The 23,745-nt window shown below is 42.2% G+C and overlaps 1 long non-coding RNA gene across 4 annotated transcripts in view; it reads right to left on the bottom strand.

The window, feature by feature from the left end:
• The window catches only part of LOC112058688 (uncharacterized), an 84,038-nt gene that overhangs the window by 8,820 nt on the left and 51,473 nt on the right, over nucleotides 1–23,745 (bottom strand). For 2 of the 4 annotated variants that reach the window (XR_010593853.1, XR_010593852.1), the window contains exons 2-6: nucleotides 13,696–13,819; nucleotides 9,217–9,288; nucleotides 6,521–6,627; nucleotides 877–963; nucleotides 229–321 (exon numbers count right to left, since the gene is read on the bottom strand). This is a non-coding gene — a long non-coding RNA (uncharacterized LOC112058688). The remainder of the gene's footprint in view (nucleotides 1–228; nucleotides 322–876; nucleotides 964–6,520; nucleotides 6,628–9,216; nucleotides 9,289–13,695; nucleotides 13,820–23,745) is intronic. The other 2 variants (XR_010593854.1, XR_010593855.1) reach the window with 2 other exon arrangements.

The raw sequence follows: 23,745 nt of genomic DNA, 5'->3' as shown, positions 1-23,745 counted from the left end.
GTTTTGGAAATACCATAGAAATTTACACTTTTTTTTCCTCAAAAGCAGCGCTATGTACACACATGATGATGGCCCCGATTTTAAGTGGAACAAAACCAACTTTTTGAAATTTAAATTCAAAATATCTTTCAGAAGAAAATCGGTTTAATTTAGGAAATATGGTGGGTTTTGAATGCCTACCCTGTTTCCCCGAAAATAAGACATCCTCCGAAAATAAGGCCTACTTACAGTTTTGCCTCTCGTTGTAATATAAGGCATCCCCCCGATAATAAGACCTCCCCGATAATAAGGCATCCACCGATAATAAGGCATTTTTCATTTCTGAAAAATAAGACATCCCCTGAAAATAAGACCTAGCGCATCTTTGGGAGCAAAAATTAATATAAGACACTGTCTTATTTTCGGGGAAACAGGGTAGTTTAGATGTGAAAATGACCAACATAATATTTCTGAGTAACAAAACAAGCTGGAACAAAGTAGCATTTTATACCAATATCCTGAACAAAAATATTTCCTTCACTTTCACTCAGCTGTGTTAGCAAGCATACTACTATAGGCAATAAGGGCCTGATGCAATGTCCACTGAAGTCAATGGAAAGATTCCCATTGACATCAATAGGTGCTGGAGTGGTCCCTAAATAGACACCTGGTTCACACCTTGAAAGGATGGTGCGAGGAGTGTTGTAATGGAGTTCATAATAAATACACCTCCCTTAACTGATGCATGTGAGATTAAACAGGAGTTTTCTGCATTAACCACCTACCCCTGAGAAGTAAATGGAATTGGAACTCGGCAGCTGGCGTTTGTACTAAGGAGAATGAGAGAGGCACTTTCTCTCATTACGTGTTCTTTAGGGTTGTGTTTAAATAACATACCTTCTGTTGGTTTATCCTGGAACTCTGTCCCTTTCCTCCAATTAAGCAAAACCCAACCGGAATTTAGCTCAGAGTTCATCATGGTAACTGGATGGCACAGAAAAAAGACAAATCTGATCCCGACATCACAAGGGGTTTTAAAAGTTCAAATCAATTGTCTGTAGAAAATCAATTATGAAGTAGACCAATCTGCTTTAGTGTTGAAGGGAACTGATACATTTGTAGAGTCTGACAGAATATCTCACATCTCCAGCAGAGAATAGGGAAAGGCACTGAATGGCTTATTGCGTAATGGTAAGCAAAGTATTAGCCAGAGTTGTTTTCAATCAATTTAACTAAATATTTCCAGACCCCCTCAGTGATTCTTAGATACCTATGTCTCCAGTGCCATTTACAGATATTTCAGTTAATTCACTGGCCCCTTCCTATCACCCTCTTATTGCAAAAATGTGAGGGTACATGAATTGCCTACTCTACTGTGTGCAGTAATTTGTAAAGACTCAAGAAAATGGATATTGTTAGTTTCACTAGACTCCTTGTTAGTAAGATCAAACTAAACCTGATGTGCTTTCTGGAGCACCTTCTTTTTTATCATCCGTTCTTCCTTCAGGGCTTGAGCCAAAGAGTTTCTAAGTACTCATAGGTTCCATCACTGGAGTTAAGGGGAATTGTGAATGCTCAGTATTCAGTATCCTACCCCCACTGAAGTCAACAACACAACTCTCATTGATTTCAGTAACAACCGGGTTGGGCCTCAAACCCTTAGGGTATGATTCCAAAAAGGAGCTGAGTAATATCTTAATATGTCACAGGGGCGGACAAACTTTTTGGCCTGAGGGCCACATTGGGGTTCATAAATTGTATGGAGGGCCGGTTAGGGGAGGGGATCGTGGCCCGGCCCCTGGGACTCCTGCCCCATCCACACATCCCCGCTCCCTGTCCCCTGACCGCCCCCAGACTCCTCCACCCCATCCAACCCCTTCTCTCATTCCTGACAGCCCCCTGGGACCCCTGCCCCATCCAACCACCCCCTTCTCCCTGCCCCTGCCTGCCCCCTGCCGCCCCATCTAACCCCTCCTCCTTCCTGACTGCCCCCCCCCCGGAACCCCTGCCCCCCATTCAAACCCCTGTTCCCCCCCCACAAGTACCCCAACCCTTATCCATACCCCCGCCTGCCCCCGACCACCACCCCGAACTCCCCTGCCCTCTATCCAACCCCCACTGCTCCCCGCCCCCTTACCTTGCCTGGAGCGCTGGTGGCTGGCGGCGCTACAGTCGCGCTGCCCAGCTGGAGCCAGGCCATGCCGTTGCCACCACGCAGCACAGAGACCAGGCCAGGCTCTGCAGCTGCGCTGCCCCAGGAGTTCACAGCCCCGCCACCCACAGCATTGCGCCGGTGGCAGATCGAGTGAGCTGAGGCTACGGGGGAGGAGGGACAGCAGGGGAGGGGCTGGGGATGAACCTCCTGGGCCTGGAGCTTGGGGGCCAGGCAGGACAGTCCCGTGGGCTGGATGTGGCCCACGGGATGTAATTTGCCCACCTCTGATATAGCATCTTAAACAGGCCTCAAGCCCTTAAGGTCTGATCCTCTAAGCGGCTGAGTACTGTCTCGATATATCATCTTATACAGGAAGTGTTTATTAAAGAAAACAACTAAAAACTATAGACGCTGACAAACAGGCTTCCACATAGCTTGAGTTCTAGCTTTGTCTCTTTTGTTACCAGGATTCACACCCTCTCTCTGGATGTCTCTACAGCTCATAGAGACAACTAGTGTCTAAATAATATACTGGAAGTAAATATATCATTAAAAGCACTTCCTGGAGGATGGTGTATGCCCTCAGCTCTCAATACATGAGCCTTTCAGCATCAGCCAGAACAGGAAAGAACCTATAGTGGAATAAGCTTCCTTTAACATTAAGGTGAATCAATCATTCATTCATTCATTCATTTTCCAATAGATTTCTCAGTGGGAGTGGAGGGTGCTCAGCACCTCTTCTGATTAGGCTCTAGTTATGTTTCCTACTGCATCTGGAAGTTATAGTAATATCAGTGGCCTTATGTACATTACATGAAGGCATTAGAACAAAACAAAAAAGAACAAAACATAGGCTGTGGTATGCAAGATGTGGCAAATATAGTTTAGCTAAAAACACTGCATGACATGACCTGGATTGTGGTGCATCTTTCATTTGAACATGGATTAACAATAGTTCCCCAGTCTACTCTAGGAGGGCTTGTTATGTTATTTTCATTAGTGTAGCTCTGGTTTTTGTCCCTGCTGAGCTTGGATTGTGACTGGGCTACCTGAAAAAGAAATAAACACAACCAGAAATGTTTGCTCTTTTGTTGCATCTTATCATGGAGTTGCAGAAGAGATTCCATAGTTATGGTTACAACAGAAGTTCTGCTAAGAGACAATATTTCAAGTGTGCTAACCTACACATGTTTAGGTAGATGAACTTGAAGATTGCTATGCCACATCAAGGGCAGAGGTTGTATCTGCGCTATAGATTTTGGAGTCATTAGGCCTGGGATTTCCAAGATTTGGGCTCCCCACCCCCAAGACTCCTGATATATGCTCTGCTTTTAAAAATGAAAGGTTCTTTGCACTCAGATTCAGAGCAGAGGGAAGGAGCTACACAAAATACATCTCTATAGTGCTCCTCTACTGATCTGGTGTCCAGCACTAAGTGAATATTTAAAGAGTGAATAATAATAAAACAAGGATAAAAATAGCTTCACCAATCTTAATATCCAACCACCAACTCAATGAGTGCTTTGATGGCTGCTCATTGTAAGCAAGGGGACAGTCTGGGTAAATATGCAGAGGGAAATCTTCTTTTGCTATGTTTATTTCCTTCTCTGACATTTTATTTTCTCCTTTTGGGGCTGTTTTCCAGGATTGCATGAAAGTGATGTGGCATGAGAGAGCAGTAAAAGCAAAGAATGTTGTGAAGTCATTTTGGTTAGTTATGGAGAGATGTTAAAATTGCAGTTTATTTGCTGTCATTTAATTGACAAGGGCTGATGTTAGAGAGAAAAATTGGCAGTAGATTTCTATTGCTGGGAATAGGGATGCGGAATTAACATCTTGTATAATGATAGGAAACAGGAAACATTTTAACTGGTCTCTGTTGTACATGACAGAGCGTCTTGATTTAATAATATGCTGAGTCTGCAAGAACTCCATTGTAGCACCAAAATATATGCTAGGCAAGACGGCAGACTATTTGTGGGCTGATTCAGGTGCAGGCACCGCAAGCTGAAGCTGTGCTGATCAAATATTTACACTGTCTATTCACGTCAGACAGGAATCCATTTTACACAATATCAGAACAGATGGGAGTGTAGGCTAGGGAGTGAAACTGACTTACCAGTCTGATTACTGGTGAGTACTACAGTCCAACTGGCAAAGCCAGAAGAGAGAGGGTAGAGAAGGGGAAAGACTTAGGAGCCTAAGTCCTAGATCCACAAAGGTTATTAGGCGCCTAACTCCCATTGACAACATAGTACTGTTTGAAACAGAACTACATCGACACACACTAGGGGATTTTTAGTGCACGCCAACACAGTCTACATGGTCCAGTTAGTGTGTAGCACATCTTGGTCTTGGTATTTGCTTGGGCACTGGCTACACAGATTAGTTTATTAGAATATTTATTATATTTAAGCCAATATAACCCCCAACCAAACAACCTCCACATTACAATTAGAATCCTACGCATTAGGAAACCCTTGTGGTACACATTGCCGCACAGTGTAGACAAGTCAAACTTTGCAATGTAAGTGCCTAATGTAAATACTAAGTGTAGGCAGATACGTGTTGAAGTAGCTGCCTAAATATAAATTTAGGCGTCTACTCAGGATCAAAACTTTGGCTGAGGACTTGATTCTCCATTGACCTGTGCTAGTGCTGCACTGTCATAACTCAAATGGATGGGTGAAGTCTCGCAGGATGAGAAGGAGCAAATTCCTCCTGGGCTGCTAGGTGGCAGGCTGGAATAGCATCTGCAGCATTCACTGCTTTCCCTGGGAGGAGGAGCCTTCTCCTGTTGTGTGTCTCGTGGAAGGGGCAGTATTTGCCACAGTACACAGGATTGCGTGGAATTGTATGGAACGTTACATGGAGCAATTGAAATATGAAATTCAATGGATTTGGGCATCCAACTCCCTTAGGCGCCTTTGAGAATCCCAGCTCTTATCTCCAGGATCCCAAACTACATTTTTCTTATCTTTGGGGTTGGAGGTTAGATTATTTAAAGCCCTGCCATTTAAATGAGTGTGCAACCAGGAGTGACAGGATAAAGGAGATAGGAAGTCTTTAATGCGAGGGCAGAATTCACCCGCGGGTGTCTAGCTAGTGGCACTCAAAGAGCAGAGGAGATGTTTTGTCACGGAATGGAGCTAGCGTGACCAGACAGCAAGGGTGAAAAATCGGGACAGGGGGCGGGGGGGGGGGGGGGGGTAATAGGAGCCCATATTAAAAAAAGCCCCAAATATCAGGACTATCCCTATAAAATCGGGACGTCTGGTCACCCTAAATGGAACCACAGAGCAAGCTGTCTGCAAAGTGCTCCTCTGATTGTGCCCCCTCCTGTCACAGAATCATAGAATCATAGAAGATTAGGGTTGGAAGGGACCTCAGGAGGTCATCTAGTCCAACCCCCTGCTCAAAGCAGGACCAATCCCAACTAAATCATCCCAGCCAGGACTCTGTCCTGTCACAGTAGCCAAATGTGAACACTGGGACACAGTGCCGGCACATGGCACTCCAAGTATGGTACGGCAATCCCCTTCAGCCCATTAGTGCCTCTCTCGCCTCCCTCAGATTATGTCCTGACCCCAAGTTCTGGGCAAAAGGTGTCTTTTCTGTGTCCGTTTCCCAGCTGTTGAGAGAAGGTGTTCACCTCTCACTCCTTCTTACAACCTTCCCAGATGCTTGGGGATCTAGCCTCCTGCTTCTCCTCTGCTGGGGGAGGGGCAGACTTGGGTGTCCTCTTCCCTTCCTAACTTCAGAGTGGGGAGGGTTTATTTATCCTTCCTCCCTGGCTTCCTGGCTGCTTAACAGAGCTGCAACATGGAGAAGCTCAAGCTTGCACCTGCCTTATACCCAGGCCTGGAGGGAATTACTCCAGATCAAGATTGTGATGCAAATGTCAGAGAAGAATGAGGAAACTGGCCCTGTGGCTGCCTGCACTATCCCAATTCAGGCCTAGTGCTGTTCTACTGTTAATAGCCCTTCATTTCCCTGAGCATTACAGTCACTTACAATAGGCGGGGGTTATATTGGCTTAAATATGATACATCTTTTAATAAACTAATCTGGGTAGCCAGTGCCCAAGCAAATACCAAGATCAATGTATTAAACACAGGCAGACAATCCCTTGGAATGAGGGATCCCTGCTGGTTAGGTTAGGAATATTCACAGGGCGGGTAGTGCTGCTTGGTTGGTTAAGCCAAAGTCCCCATTGCTCAGGTATCTCCTCTTATCCAATTAAATTGTCTCTGGGCTTAGCTGGCTGGAGATGCAAAGTGCAGAAGCAGTGTACAGTGCTTACATAACCTAAGTGTTTTCTGAGGCAATCATTGTAGAAGTTAGCTAATGGCAGGGTAGGAGGGCCTCCTGCTGAGTTTCCATTACCTTGTAATTTTCAGCTTGTTCACTGTTGCAGTAAAGCCCCTCTGTCTTGTAATTCCTCCAGCATTCGTGTCTCATCTTCTCCAGACTTGAAGTACATAAGATGCTTTCTGCTGGGGGATTTATTGAGATAAGTTATTGAAGTCAAGCAGTGAGGCAAGCATCCAATATTACTCTATTCATCTTTGAATTTATGTTCACACTGTCTTTTGAAGGTCTAATGTAATCACAAACAATTTGTTTTGTATATGTTTAAAAATTCATAATTTTCTTGTACAATGGGAAAAAACAGCACTTGTGGCTCATTAGTGGTGGGATTCACAAAACATCTGGCTTTTCCTTTTGATGCAATTTCTGTGTGACTAAAATTCTGCCTTCGTTCTGAGCAATTCAATGAGGAGGTGCAGTCGCTCTGCCAGAAACTCATTAAATGTGCCCATGAGTCAAACTGTATAATCTTCCAAATGTATTTTCAGAGAATTAGCATCTTTTTTCCCTGGCATATTCTGATCATGAGACAGTGATTTGGGAGGATCCTTTATGGCTGAATCCTACGCAAATGAAGCCTGTCTCTGCTCCAGCACTCCTACACTCTGCATCTCACCAGAGCTTTCTTAGCGTTTGTTACTAGAGTTAGGTTATTTCCTAGAGGTCCAGACCAGATTGGGGCCCATTATGTTAGATTTCAAGGTCTTCAGGGCAGGTCCTGCTTCTTACGAAGTGTTTCTACAGTAGCTAAGTAAGCCAGATAGACAAATAATATTACCTCTGTCCCTGTTTCAGTAGATGGGGAATGGAAGAACAGACATTAAGGACCTGATTTGTAAAGGTGCTGAGCAGTGGTGTAGTGATTAAAAAAAAAAAAAAAGTGGGTAAACTACCCAAAACTGAATTCCTTATTCCCCAAATGAGAAGTGGGTAAACTCCATTTACCTGCTTTTACTCTTGACTGCACTACTGATGCTGAGCACCCACATTTCCAACGGACTGGGGTGTTCTGAAAATTAGTACCTAGCTGACTTGGCCGAGGGAACCTGTGGAAGAACTGGGAACTCAGCTTAGGTCTCCTGCATCCCAGTGCAGAGCCTTAACTATAACATCACCCTTTCTCTCTGCCTAAGCAACAGTATGCTCACTCTGGGCTCATGGACCTCTCTGGATAAAGAGGTTATTGCAATTAGATGAACAGTGTCAGCTCAGCCCTGTCTCCAATTATGGACAAAAATATACTCTAGCACCACCACTTCAGTCAAGAGCCACAGTGAACAGAGGGGATTTATACTCCTGAAACCCAACTCAAACTTTATTGGTCCAGTTGAGGTCTCTCTGTTGGAAAAACTCTGCCACTGGCACCCAGACATTCAACTAGAGCAGAGATCAAAAAGAACCAAGTGATCTCAAATGCTGGGGAGACGGAAAGAGCTAAGCAATGGTCAGAAGCCCACACGACTTGTGTGAGATGTCAGTGAGAGCGCTAGGGCCTGTTCCAAAGCCTATTGAAATCAGAGGGTCTCTCCCCTAAATGTCGGGTCAGAAGCTTAGCAGTGCTAGATATTATAACTGTTGCTAGTATATAATGCTAATGTCACGCTAGTAGTGATTCTCTATTAGGGCATCAAGTCATGATACCCAGATTGGGAGGGAAATGTGACCAGAGAGAAGGAATTGCCTGAATTTGAAGGAATGCCGAACCATTCAGGATTTACATTAAATTAAATTGCGGTCTACTTATAAGTACAATGCTAACAAAAGTCCCTGGCTATTCTGATGCTCCAGAGACGAATATTGAGAGAGATGCTTTAAGCTGAGCAAAGCCACACATAGAAACTTCAAAGGGAGGATAGTCTGCTTAAGCAACTCAACAGCAGTAGATAGCCTCTGGTTCTGCCTCCTGTCATGTCAGTCAGTCTACACGGCTTTAGGCATTTATCAAACTTAATCCCCTTTCCACCCAGCAGAATCCTCAGATGTTTGGAGAGGTGTTTGCACCTGCCTAGCCTGGTTGGAAAGGTTACCATGCCATGTGACAGGACTGCCCCTGAAATGAAACTCTCTTTCCACAAGTTCACTTCCAAATAAGTCTTAAATTGCCTGGCAAGTCTATCCTCTCATTGATGCATGCTCAAACTCTCATTAATGAGAGCAGGGACCCCTTCCTTTTCTAGCTGTATTGCTTTGATTTGCACAACTGATTTGCACTTAGAATCAGTCTATCCCTCAGGACTTCCCTTTACCAATACATTTCTCACTACATTTCCTACAGGTTGGGAATGTGCCGGATGCACAATAGTAGCATCAGGGTTTCAAATCCTCCCCTTAAAGTCCAGTGGTGGGCAGATTCTTTGTGGTTCCTGTTTTGGGCCTGTTTCTGATACAGTGTAAGCGGAATTCATGGTCTGACAGCTTCTGAACAGTTGGACTGAACTAATAAGAGGAGATTTTCAAAAGCATCTATAGTTTTCAATAGGACTTGTGCTCCTGACTCCCTTAATTGCTTTTGAAAATCCTACTCCGAAGTGCTTCAGTTTGCAAAGCTCCCCCCCTCCATAGTTACTTTCAAACTATGACCCGCAGGACTTTTGCAGATGAGCCAAAGCCATCTCCTTGCAGCTGCCCAGAGCTACCTTTGGCCAAGCCAGTAGCTGGCCTCAGGAGGAAGACTTTTTTAAAAAAACATTTTACAGTAAGGGTAAACTCACATGGCCAGATCCAGAACTGGTGCAAATCAACGTACCTCCATTGACTTCAGTGGAGCCTATTGACACCAACTTCTAAACAAAGAAAAACAGATTTGAGCTGTGAATTCGGATCATCACCTGGATCTGGGCCCATCTCTAATTTCATTCCTTTATCTGGAGGAGATTAACTACTTACGTTGTTTAAAACATGTTTCCAAAAAGTTGCATCATCTAACAAAGCCTTTTTTTCTTACATTGTTAATAGACTTTGCTAGATCTTTTTTGCTTTTGTTTTCCACCAGGTCACCTCAGCAATTGCTGATAAAGGCTAAAATGACTTTACCAAGAATTTTAAAGTATCTGTATAATGTAACAGTACCCAATTAGAGGTTCATCCCATTTAAGCACTCAGATGCATTTGAGCTGCATGAGGCCAGAACCAAATCCTTCTAACAGCTGAGAAATATGCACATCCATGGGGAAAGGTAGCCACTCCCCATATATGGCACATCAATATACATTTCAATTACAAAGGAACTTAACAGTTCATGAGCACTCCATAGGTTGAAAATCATCTGTATGAACCACTCAGCTAATACCAACATATAAAAATGTTTCAGAAAAAAATCACAATCAGTTCATCAATAATTTGCAAAAAGATAAAGGGACCAATATTGTAATTTTATAACAAATACTTCCTCCTGCTACAGTTCATAATGAATTTTTTAAAACTGACATTATTGTTTATAAGAAGTTTGTTTTTTTTAAAGAAAAGTTTTAAAATCTCCCTCTTCAAAAATGAACAAAAAACAATGATCCTGTATTTTGGCTTGAAATTTTGTCTCTGGTCACATGTTTTTAAGTGTTTTTATAACACTATAGTTACTCAGAAAAACTCCTAAGAGAGGTTGTTCCTGCCTGCCCCCTAAAACTCATACACGCAGTGAAAACTTACCTTGATTCATCAGGATTTCCCTAAAGAGTATGATGGATGGAAGCTCACTTATCAAAACAGGACTGTGCAACTGTTAAAAACATCTTGGGGGCCAAATTCAATCCTGTTATAAACTGGTGTCACAACTCCACTGAAGACAGTGGAACTGCTCCCATTTATACTTGCTCTAATTTTTATTTTAACTCTGCTGATTTTTTTGTTGATAAATTAAAAGGGTATTATTTCAAGAATCATTATAAAATACCCCTCATAATTAGATCTGTCGACTAATTGCAGTTAACTCATGCGATTAACTAAAAAAAATTAATCACAATTTAAAAAATTAATCATGATTAATAGCCCTTTTAATCACACTGTAAATAGAATACCAATTGAAATTTAACAACTATTTTTGGGTGTTTTTTCTACATTTTCAAATATATTGATTTCCATTACAGCACAGACTACAAGGAGTACAGTGCTCACTTTATATTGCTTACAAATATTTGCACGGTAAAAAGATAAACAAAAGAAATAGTATTTTTCAATTCACGTCATACAAGTACTGTACTGCAATCTCTTTATTGTGAAAGTGCGACTTACAAATGTAGATTTTTTTTGTTACATAACTGCACTCAAAAATAAAACAATGTAAAACTTGACCCTACAAGTCCACACAGTCCTACTTCTTGGTCAGCCAATCGCTAAGACAAACAAGTTTGTTTACATTTATGGGAGAAAATGCTGCCTGCTTCTTATTTACTCACCTGAAAGTGAGAACAGGTGTTTGCATGGCACTTTTGTAGCCGGCGTTGCAAGGTATTTACGTGCCATATATGCTAAACATTTGTATGCCTCTTCATGCTTTGGCCACCATTCCAGAGGACATGCTTCCGTGCTAATAACGCTCGTTAAAAAAATAATGTGTTAATTAAATTTGTGACTGAACACCTCGGGGGAGAATTGTATGTCTCCTGCTCTGTTTTACCCACATTCTGTCATATATTTTATGTTTAGCAGTCTTGGAAGATGACCCAGCACGTTGTTTGTTTTAAGAACACTTTCGTAGCAGATTTGACAAAATGCAAAGAAGATACCAATGTGAGATTTCTAAAGATAGCTAAAGCACTCAACCCAAGTTTTAAGAATCCAAAGTGCCTTCCAAAATCGGAGAGGGACGAGGTTTGGAGCATGCTTTCAGAAGTCTTAAAAGAGCAACGCTCCAATGCGGAAACTACAGAACCTGAACCACCAAAAAAGAAAATCGACCTTCTGCTGGTAACATCTGACTCAGATGATGAAAATGAACATGCGTCAGTCCGCACTGCTTTGGATCATTATTGAGCAGAACCTGTCATCAGCATGTCCTCTGGAATGGTGGTTGAAGCATGAAAGGACATATGAATCTTTGGTGCATTTTGCACCGCCGGCTACAACAGTGCCATGCGAATGCGTGTTCTCACTTTCAGGTGACATGGTAAAAAAGAAGCCGGCAGCATTATCTCCTGTAAATGTAAACAAACTTGTTCAGCCAATCTGAGCGATTGGCTGAACAAGAAGTAGAACTGCGTGGACTTGTAGGCTCTAAAGTTTTACATTTTTATTTTTGAATGCAGTTTTTTATATACATAATTCTACATTTGTAAGTTCAACCTTCATGGTAAAGAGATTACACACCAGTACTTGTAATAGGGGAATTGAAAAATACTATTTCTTTTGGTTTTTACAATGCAAATATTTGTAATCAAAAATAAATATAAAGTGAGCACTGTATACTTTGTATTCTGTGTTATAATTGAAATCAATATATTTGAAAATGTAGGAAACATCCAAAAATATATAAACGGTATTCTATTATTGTTTAGCAGCACAATTAATCTTGCAATGAATCGCAATTAATTTTTTAATCGCACAATTCGTTGCAATTAATTTTTTAATCGCTTGACAGTCCTACTCCTAACTGATCTTAGACAATTTCAGGCCTTTCCAGGTTACAGTGTACATATTTTGAGATTCACTGTGAATGCTCTACATTGTTGTTGGCCAAAATATAGCTGAAGCCAAATATGGCTCTACAACTATTTCACTTTCACTCTGTCTAGCATAGCTAGCTCCCGTCCATGCCTCCTAGACCAAGCCAAATTTTAGGAAGACTGTATGTGGTGGCATTAAGCAGCACAGACATTGTTAATATGGGAGTTAGAGAAGCCATAGGGTCCCTGTGTCCAGCTGGCTAGAAAACTGCATCCATGTCTCTAGTCACTGTGAGCACACTGTCACCTCTTCTAGGTCGGACTGTGGGGACTCACTCAATCCAGGGCTTTGGGTAAAGTCAGTTGCAAGGTGCAGCTCCTGTAATGTGTGGTTGCCCACCTCTTTGGCAGGAAAGATTGATGAGTGCCCGTCACAGTTGTACTCCGTACACTCCCTTGGTTTCCCCAGTTGATCCTGTATCTGACTCAAGGTCCTGAAACTACGCTTTAAACCCACTAGTCCCAGTAGTCAGCACTTTGAAGTTGCTGCTTGGGAGGAAGGTGGGCTTCAGAGTCTGAGCTCCAGCCCCAGCCATAACTTCACAGCGGTTCTTAGAGTGCTAACGCAACCCCCACTAGCCCAAGACTGGTTTCAGAGTAGCAGCCGGGTTAGTCTGTATCCGCAAAAAGAACAGGAGTACTTGTGACACCTTAGAGACTAACAAATTTATTTGAGCATAAGCTTTGGTGGGCTATTGCCCACTTCTTCGGATGCCCAAGACTGTCTCCCTGCTGGGAGGCTCGCTGCTGTGGGCTGTGTAGATATACTCTAAGAGGGTAGGACCTAGCTAACAAGAGACAATCTCTCAATCCCCTACAGAGTGACATATCAGCTTCAAATCTACAGTGTGAATCTTTAGAGAGCTGGCAACAGAACATTCTAAACAGGAGCCCTTGAGTTATTGCAAAGGACCAGATAAAATAACCAGGAGAGCTGGGCTCTGTTCCCAGCTTTGCCAAAGGCTTATTAAATTACTTTGGTCTGCTAACTTTTCTGAGCTATAGTTCCCCGATTTATAAATGCACAGGATATTGTGCAGCTGAATTCATTTATATGGCTAACAAAGACACCCAGAGTTACAACAGGAAGGATTAAACAAAGCCAAGAGTTTGGGAAAGGGAATAAAGCTTATGCTAAAAGTGGTTGGGGAGAAATTTTCCATATGGTCATGTTATTCCATAACCGCCTAGTGTAGCATTTCTTGCACCTCCCTCTGAAACATCACTGTTAGATACTAGACTGGATGAACCTCTGCTTTGATAAAGCATGCCAATTCCTGTGTTCCCAAAGTGCTTTGGGATCCTCAGACAGAAGGGGACAGAGACCTGCAAAGCGACATCATTATCTTCTTATTGTATATAATGAAAGGGCATGAGCACAGTGAATAAAGAAGGCTGTGGAAATAACTTGGTACTTGGATTTTTTTTTCTTGTTTTATTACCCTAATGCTAAGGGGGATGATAGCACAGAAAAGTAGGCCAACATCAAACCTGAGATGGAGGGGAAATGTGGATCAAAACGTTAAGAATGACCTGCTTGAAGAGGGGCAATTGAAAGATGTTCTGAAGCCTCCACTGGAATGAGCCAGTCTCTTTTTCTTACTCTGACTGAACTTTGAAGAGCTTGGCAGTGAAATGGTTGTGTAGGCATATGTCCCTGAAAAAGAAAAGAAAGGAACGAAATCCAGTATTGATTTAGACAGAAAAGTCAAATGTTTCTGTTGCTACAACTGTGACAATAAATTCAAAAATAATTCAGGAGCTTCTGGCTCTCAACATGACAGACCAAGGAGATATGCTTCCTGGAGTGGAACCTCCCCCAGGGATAGCAGAGAGCTGTGGGAGAGGATTAATGACTGCACTGCTGAACCTGCACAATGCACAACATTAGGAGGGCTTTGCTATAATGAAACCTTCAGCCTTCAGCTGTGTTGCAGACTCACTGAATAGCAGCTGGCAGCCCTGTGGAGAAGCTGCGCACAATGGGGGGAAAAAGGGTCAGACTGAAAAAGCGGAGATGGAATTAAAAATAATAAGAGAAAAGGGGGGAAACAAGCCGCCGAGAGAGGAAGGGTTTTTATTTGGCAGCAGCTAGTTAGCAATTTTCTTAGTCAGGGATGTAGTTATGGTGGGATTTTGCATGCACAGTTCTCATTAATTTCTAATGGGAACTGGGCAGCCAATCCCTCAGGCAGCTGTGAAAATCTCACCCATCCTGTGTAGTTGAGCACCATAGCTTGCCCCTTCTTATTATTATTTGTATTGTGGTAGCACTCAAGAGCCCCAATCACAGGTCAGTCATTGTGATAGGTGCTATACAAATATTGATCAAAAAGATGGTTGCTGCCCCAGAGAACTTACAATCTAAGACAAGAGACAAGTGGCTATGGATGGACATTTGGAGAGCACAAGGAAACCATGAAACAACACTGCTCAGCATAACAACTTAGCTTTATACAGTGTCAAAGAGGGTAAGAGAAAGGTGGCATCAAAATACATGCAACTACCAGTACTCTAAAGTCCCCAGTTAAACACTGTGCAGGGTGTATGATTAACAGAATGGCCAAAAAGTGGGACAAAAATATAGAGAAAATGTCAATTGCCCCCCCCATGTTACAATGTTGACAATTTCAAATGTCAATGTAATTTTGAAATTTGAAAAATATCAATCAATCCTAGATGTGGAGAACAAATACATGCTGCACAGACCATGTGGGTGAAATATGCCCTGTGCTGCTCCCGCTCTAGGCCTATGCACCACTTTAAGACCAATTAGGACAAACAGAAATAGATTTTTCACGTGGCAAAGTCGATAAATTGGACACTCAGACAGTGACACTCAAAATTTAACAGCCCAAGTTCCCCTTTGTTACCTAGGGCAGTTGGAATGATCCACAGAAGAGCTAAATATATTTATATTTCTATACCCCCCCCCCCAAATGCTAAGGGGACACGAACATTGCACACAAGTCAGGGGACACGTCCGTTAATGCTAATTGTCACATCTATCTCCGCTTGATTTAAGTTGCTACTCCCCACTCCATCCATTATGGCAACAATCTTACACAATCCTGAGGAAAGCACTGCACGCAGATCTCTGAAGAGTGACGTGTAGCAGCTTTGAGAGCCAATGGTCACTGTTTGAGGCACCTGGAGAGCAGACTGCCCTGAAACGGAATGACTGTCTTTGGCAATGCATAATTTGTCCCGGGGCTTACCAGGGCTGAGCCGTGGCACCTCTAGGCTTGGCAGTTCACAGCCCAGGTGTCTCTGGGCTTGCCGCATCAGTTATGAGAGTAAAAAAAAATTGCTTGAGCCCCAGCAGCTCTTTCATTACAAATTAAGCATTGGTCTTTGACTTGGTATTTAAGGAGACAGCAGTTAGCACAATGAGAACTACTGTGCGTGTATAATATAAGCTGAATAGACTCCTGCTTTTTTAGGTGAACTGTATGTTTCCCTTTATAAGACTCACAATTCCGTCTGCTTTTCAAATACAGATGAACAATTCCTTGCGGAGTAAGCATTGTAGTTCTTGCTCTGACATGGACTCCTTCTGTGATATGAAGTAAGTCATTCAACATTGCTCTATCCATCTTGGATCCCCTTCTTGTGAAATGGGGATAATACTTTACCTGTGTGGATTAATTAGGTGATATTTGTAAGGCACTACAGAGATAATATAACATTACTAATAATGCAGCTCTTGTCAGCAGCAGCACTCAATAGGCTTTACAAAGAAGGTTGCGATAATTATCTCCATTATACAGATAGGTAAACTGAGGCATACAGCAGGGAACGACTTGTCCAAGGTCACCCAGAAGGCCAGAGCCATGAAAAGAAGCCTGATCTCCTGAGTTCCAGTCCAGTGCTCTAACCACTAGGCATCAGTGCACTATGATGTTGTTACCCTTTTTATTGATGTGGATGATAGCCATGTTAGACCAGATTCTGATCTCAAGTACAGTGACATAAATCTGGAGTAGCTGCACTGACTGCAGCAGAGTTACTCCCGACTTACCCTGTGCAGATGAGATCAAGATCTAGCTTCTGCAGCACTCCAAACATTGAGGAAGTGGTTTCTTTTCTTTTTGTCTCCCAGCTGTTTCAAACAAAAGCAGCTCCAGCCAATTACATCATTTTGTAAATTGTAATTGGATTTTATGGACTTGAAATTCCACACATGGATTTGCATAAACTGACTGATGGTTTATGCCGTAACACTACAAAAATAATATCAGAAAGAAGGACGGAGCAACGCTGAATGAGAATGACAAACCCAGAAAGCTAAATAACGACCTGCAGAGGCAAGGATGGGGGCAAGAGAAACCCAGGTCACATTATAATTCACCAAACAGCGACATGCTGGGGCACAAGGAGAGAAAGGGTACAAGAGGAAACAAAGAAATCACTCAACACAATGCCCCCCAAAAGACCCCAAAATATTAAAACCTTAAAAAGGAACTGACTCCAAAGCAAACAGGTTCCATCTACCAACCAGCGGAAAGGGCCCGGCACACAAGGAGACATGGCGTCTTTACGTTCTGTCTCAATAATAAGACAGAAAGCTTCAGTTTATTATTTATCTGCTTTTGAATTTTAATGAACAGTTTGAGTGATAATTACTAAATTTCTATATTGATATAAAACCAGCACATAAAATAGCACAATTTGATATTTATGAAGTGTCAGTTTGCCATAAATACAGAGATTTGTTAATGAGCGCTGGGAACTATTCATTAAAATTCAGAAGTAGATAAATAATGAATAGGAATTGCTGTTTATTCATTAAAATTCTCAGGAAAAAAAATGAAAAATATCTCTTTGCTTACTGCTGATGAAGCCAGCCCATTTTATGAGAGATTTGTTTTAATTAGTGCCATTTGGCACTATTAATGCCAGAATAGCGTAGAGCCATTTCCACATCACAGGTTGTGAACACATTAAGACACTCGTAGGCCCATGTTCCTTTCTAGAATGGCAGGGATGACATATACAATGTCTGTTGGACATTCTGGGTCCCAGACCAAATTGCTGTCTCTTCAGGTATGTTCACAAAAGAGGTGGGACTTATCCCCTGCTCAGTTTAGCAAAGGACTTGGTCAGGGGCCCCCAGCTGACCCATGATGGAGCAAGGGCTCTACTGAAGTGTAACTGGCAGGTGACCCAGAGAACAGTTGATTTCAGAGTTAACATCCTGTTCAGATGAACAGTACAATTCAGATCTGTCAGAGATATTGTTTTAGGCTGTCTGCAAACTCAGGCCGACACCTTTGCCTTGGCTACACTCAGGTCTGATTTTCCAGTTTATCTTTGCAACCAAGACTGTTAGAAACATAAATCTTTCTTCTAGCTGAAAGCTGATGATTCTAGAGGTGACAGCCTGACCCCACTTCATTAGGGCCCACATTTCACCCCAGGAAATTGGGTCCTAAGTGGAAATCTCTACTGCCTGTTATGGGTTGGGTTAATCCTTGTTGTTATGGGTAAGGTGTAACCACCACCTTACATATAGGATAAATGTAAAGAAGCCATTGTGATCAGCCATTGTGAAATAGTTCAGCGACCCACACCCCAAAGCCAGACCCACAAATAACAGGCTCGCTCATCGTTTTCTCTTCCTCATGGAAATGACTTGCAGGTTATTTGGTTATCCTGAACTTTGGTTATCTATTCAGATCAAAAGGGGTAATGTGCCTCAGCTTCTGTTCAGCCCTGTTGTGCACACTGGAAAGCTTCCCTCACAGGGATTACACAGACTTGCCTCAGGGCACAGGTGCTGGATTGGAGCCAGATTGTTTAGCATCTTGCAGGATTGAGCCCTGGGTTCTCCCTGCTCATTACGAGCCTGGTCCATCTCCTCCTGAAGTCTATGGAAAGACTCCCATTGGAGATGGTGAGTATGGCTCCAACCTCCAAGCTAGTGTGCATCCTCAACTCCTCCTGACTCTTATCATTGGTTCCTAAATCAAGGACCAAACTCTCTAGCTTCTGAGATTCCAAGAGACCCACTTCTCCTGCTTTTCAAGCCCAACCGACTGTTATTCAGAAGATGGGGGGAAAACCCTGAAAAACACATCAGTACTGCCCGGGGATGCCAGAGTAATTAGACTGTTGTTTAATTTTGATTTATTGTTATCTGAACTTTGGGAATGTTTTATATAAAATTTATATCCATAAAACTGTAATGTTCATAAAAGTTTTATTAAATAACTCATCTCTTGTATTACAATGAAAACACTGAAAAGAATTTGTAGAAGCACGACATTAGCATCAGCTGCATTGCCTCACTTGAGGAAGACTCTTGCAAACAATGCACTCTGGGCTGTATCACTGCCCTTCTCTACCATCTCCCCAGTTTAAAACTAATTTTGTTTTTTCTATTCATTGCTTTCTTTTTATATATACTTTAGCTTCTGTGTTTCTTCCCTCATGCTATGGAAGCAACAGCACTGAATGCTGATTAGACTCGGCCAGACTCTGATCTGGTGGCAGTATTTCATTGGTTCCACGCTGCTCAGGAAAGGTTACTTGACTCACTCAAAAGTATGTTCGTGATGATGCAGGGAATCTAAGAGCCTGCTCCATAGCCCACTGAAGTCAGATGGGATTCTGTCTTAATGAGCTTTGGATCAGGCCCTATGTGACCTGGGTTTTTCAAAGGTAATGTCGTCAGTTGTATAACTGTCAACAATACAACGTAAAGAATCGTCAGGAAGAACATGGAATTGAAAATGAGGATTCAAGGGCCTCTTTAAAAAAACTCTGTTCTTTTTTGAAATGAAGAAACACTGAGCTCCATTTTGTTTTTTAAGCTGGGACTTTATGGGTCTGGGCTGTAAAAGGTCCCCTCTACTTCACTCCTCCTGTCTCCTCTGGACCTTTTGCCTTTCCCTGAAAGCTGGATTTAAAACAATAAAATGTGTGGCTTCATGCAGAATACCAGATTGGTCCCTGTGGGGAACAGAATTAATTCTACTCAGGAGCAGAAAATGAAACCCTGAAGTGTCAAAGCATAGACAGAAATTCAATATCCGACTGAGCCCATCACTAAGGATACTTCACCCTTTCTTACATGTCTATTGCTCAATCAAATGTAGATCTAGGAAGAGGGTTTATTTCAGTTCAGCCCAGTGTTACAAGGGGGGGGCGGGGAGAATATTGTAGCAGCAGTTGCTGTCTGTTTGCTGTTTGAGATCTATAATTTTGTAAATGCCAAATGTATTAATCCAACCTGTCATGTTGCAGCTCTGTTTGTAGATCAAATGGGATTAAGCGATTTAGTCAAAGCTCTCCTGATACTATTTAAATGTATGACAAGAAATGTAATATTTTGGAAAATGAACATTTAAAAAGTGCAATTCAAAATCAAGAACACCTGGTGTATTAAAAAGAAATAGACTACTGCCCTGATCCTGTAAAGTCCATAAGCACATGCTTAATTTAGAGCATGTGAGCATTGGCATGACTCCTATTGAAGTCAATGGGACTGCTTTACATGCATAAACTTAAGTACGTGCTTCAGTGGATTACTCACACGCATAAAATTAACCATGTGCTTAAGTGATTTCCTGAGTCAGGGCCTTTAAATGCTGCTACAATATTTGGAGTGCTGCTACTCCTTCCTGAAAGGATAATAAGCTCTTTGTTACGGCTACGGCTACCGTAGGAGCTAGGGGTGTGATTCCCCTGCTCATGTAGACGCACTTGCGTTATGTCTGAGAGCCAGTGCAAGTATAAATAGCAGCGTATCCACGGTAACACAGGCATCTACAGAGGCAGCATGGCTGAGCCTTGCCGAGTACGTACCCATACCTGGAATGGCTCATCCATGCCTCCACTGCTACTGTAGAGCTATTTATACTAGTGCAAACTCAGTTAGAGCTAGCATGGGTATGTCTACACGAGCCAGGCATCACACCCCTAGCTCATAGTGTAGAAGTAGCCACAGGCCTGGTCTACACTAAAAAGTTAGGTTGATCCAGCTACATCGTTCAGGGGTGTGAAAAATCCAGGCCCCTAAGCAGCATAGTTAAACTGACCTAATCCTAGGTGTAGACAGCGCTAAATTGATGGAAGAATTCTATGAACCTAGCTACCACCTCTTGGAGACGTGGCATACCTATGCCAATGGGAGAACCCCTTAGATCGACATAGTGTCTACATGAAGCACTACAGTGACCCAGCTGCAACACTTCAGTGGTGCCACTGTAGTATTTCAGGTGTAGATAAACCTTATGGAGGAGAACTGGCTGAGTCTGCTATCCCGTCTTACCCTGAACTGGCTATTTATAAAGATGAGCTGCTAACAGTCTCTAGCTCATCTACAAATGTGCTACTCAGACAAAAAGAAATGGGAAGTGATTTCCCAGGGTTTTAAACCCTTCTGGGAGGAATCCTATAATAAGTCTAGTGATTACAGCAGGGGACAGGAAAAAGGAGATTTGGGTTCAGTTGCCAGCCCTAATACAGACTTCCTGAGTGGCCAAGTCATTTAACTTCTCAATGGTCACCTCTCAGTGACTCTGTTCCCATGCGTGGGCCAGGGATGGAAAGGCACAGGGCAAAGTTCTGGCAATGAGCAAGGGCCTGCCCACACTCTGATGAATTAGAAAAGCTCCAGGACTAAATTAAGATCTGCTTCTCATGACTCCCTGTGCCCACCTACAAAAGAAGGTTATTAATGGGTTTGAAAAGTGAACAATGAAATCCTTGACTTGGGGCCTGATCCAGTGCAAATCTGAGCCAATGGGAGTATTGCCTTCAACATTAAATAAGGATTGAACCAAGCCCTGCATTAGGATCAGGATCTGGACCAAGATGGTCCAATGCATTGAATAGCGCCCTCTTGCCCACTTTGCTAGTACCTGCTTATTCAAATGTGTCTAAAGTCAACCTCAGTTAATCAAACTCCAGTCAACTGAAACCCTGGGCCAAATGTTATGGCTCTTGGGGTAACCTGTGTGGTACACTCCCCTTAGAGGCTCATCAGTGGAGGCAGAGTGCAGGATAGTAAAGGTTTTTGGGGAGAGTGGTACAGAGCAGGCATAGGAAAAAGAAGAGGCCAAGTTATGGAGAGATACAGCTGAAGCAGAGGCAGTGAGCTTCATGAATGGTGCTGAAAAGTTAATGGCTAGCATATACGTACTTAGGGTCATATTTTATTCTCTAGCTTTTCCCGAAACTTTCAATGACATCAGCATGAGTCCTGATCAGGGACTGAGTGCAGACGATGCCCCCTTGTAATGTTAATATAAATGTTGTATAAAAAAATAGCATTTCCCGGCTCTTCCCCCTCCTGACCTGCTAAATTGAGACAGTTTGGTAGAGAATGAGAGGGGGCAAAATCCTAGCTAGCCACTTTTAATTGAAGAAAGGAAATCTGAAGCCTTGGACATGAAATCATTGTCCTTTTAACATCTCCTTTTGTTCCTTTCAAAATCCAGCGTGGCAGTGGATGAAAACCCTGCATGCTTCTGCTTTAAATCAACAACTGGCATATCCAGAACCGTGCTTCATCATAATGGTTGTTCTATGGTTTGGGGCACTTTTTTTTTTAGTGCATTTTCCAAGCTGTTTCAACCTCTCTTCTGAAGCACAGACATTTATTATGTCACCTCAAAGCCTCATTGTACTGTGCCTGCCACTGAGCTTAGCATTTCATCTGACACTATTAAAAAATATCCAACACACATGATGGAAATTCCCCCTACCTTTTGTTCATAACAAAACCAAAAATAAACCTGAGGAAAACTTATAGGCACAATCGCCTGTGTTGCATTAAATATTTTCATGTTGTCCATTTTACCTCTCTTAAATTCTCTTACCCACGGAAACAGTGGGAACTACATGCTGTGAAAAATCAGAATGGCTGTGTGAGTTGTATTTCTGACTTGCCTCCATTTCATCCAGAGAACAATCCTTTACTTATAGCTAAAAGTGAGATCACGTTTCTTTAATTCATGTTATCTCACCATGGTTTCAAATACAAACACTTCTGGGAAATGGGCACATAGAAGCGGAGCTGTTAGGATTCTCTTATGCCCAGCCACAGTCCGCTTTCCAGTTGTGTTCTACCTTCAAAAAGGAGAGATGGCAGTATACTCGTGACTGACCTCAGACTTTGATGATCGCAGGGTGTCAGTTCCCTGGCAACACCAGCCTGTTATCCACCCAAACACCCTCCTCCAGACAATCATGCCAGCCCTCACTTTGCTCTGCAGATTAGCACTAGGTGCATTCTGGTCCCTGAGCCTTCTTGAAGAGATCCGCAGAGATATCCAGCCACTGTCACTGGCTATTCACAGGAATACCCTCCCAGATCTCTACAGAACAACTATCTCTGTATCTAACCCAGTGGTAACGAAGCACCTTGAGCCAGATTTTCAAAGGTATTTACCTGCCTGAAGATGCAATAGGCTCCTAGAGGGATTTGCAAAAGAGCCTAGGCCTAGATCTTCCAGGTATTTAGATTAAATTAATGGATTTTGTACTATATGGGACTAGATTCTTTTGAAAATCCCATTTAGACATCCATCTGCATCTTTAGGCTCCTAAATACCTTTAAAAATCTGGCCCCTGGTGGTTCTGAAAAATGGTAAAAGCTCCAATGAGCTTGTGTGAATTTACTGGACTGGTTTGGGATCAAGCAAGCCCCAATCCTGTGAATATTTAAGCACAGGAATAGTCCCATTGAGTTCAATGGGGCTGCTCACATGGAGAAAGATTTTCATGTTCTATGTATTTGCAGGATCAAGGCTCAAAACAAATAAAAAGACATGCAATATTAAGACATATGATTTAAAAAAAACCATTTTCCAATCCATAACAGCTAGGATCACATGACGGTCACGAAAGGACTGTCTCATGTACAAGACGATCATATTTGGCATGTAAGATTAAATTAAAGTTTTCTAATTGCATTTAGGAACATACAAAATACTACAGTCTAAAGTGTAACAAATTAATTCTTCAGGCGTAGCCTAATTGGATGAAAATTGATTTATCTTGTTTGGACCAAATGAGCCAGGAAAGCATGACTGGTAACAGTGACGAACGGAAAATATCATGCTTATGGCAGTAACACTGAGTGAAGGGAATATATATAAAAGAACTGCAGTGAGCTACATTTCATCGTCTCTCTAAATGGTGAAGGCATGATTTATCCAGAGTTTCCACAGTTCATATATGCGTGATGAATTAAAAGCCTTTGATTACCTCTGACACAAACATATGCTTCTATAAGCAAAATACAGGGGAAATTCATTTTAGCCCCAATAAAATTGCTTTACATTAAAATAAGAATTGCGACCAGACATTATGGAAAAGTCCTATAGAATTGGATAGAAAATGGACAGTTTTTCTGGAGTCCTATAGAATTTTATAGAGAACTATATATTTCTGCTATAGATTTCCATAGGAGGATTCAAAATGAAAGGATCTCTCTCTCTATAAAAAGACCATAATTTCTAGTAGGGCCCTATTTAATTTTTTTATAAATCTACTGGTTTCATCCTGATTAAACTGTATAGTACTTCTCCATAAGATTAGGCCAGAAAATGTGACCTTATTCCACCCTCTGTC

This window comes from Chrysemys picta, chromosome 19, assembly GCF_011386835.1.
Source record: "Chrysemys picta bellii isolate R12L10 chromosome 19, ASM1138683v2, whole genome shotgun sequence".
NCBI classification, from domain to species: Eukaryota; Metazoa; Chordata; order Testudines; family Emydidae; genus Chrysemys; species Chrysemys picta.
This window is presented reverse-complemented; position numbering and strand designations above follow the sequence as displayed.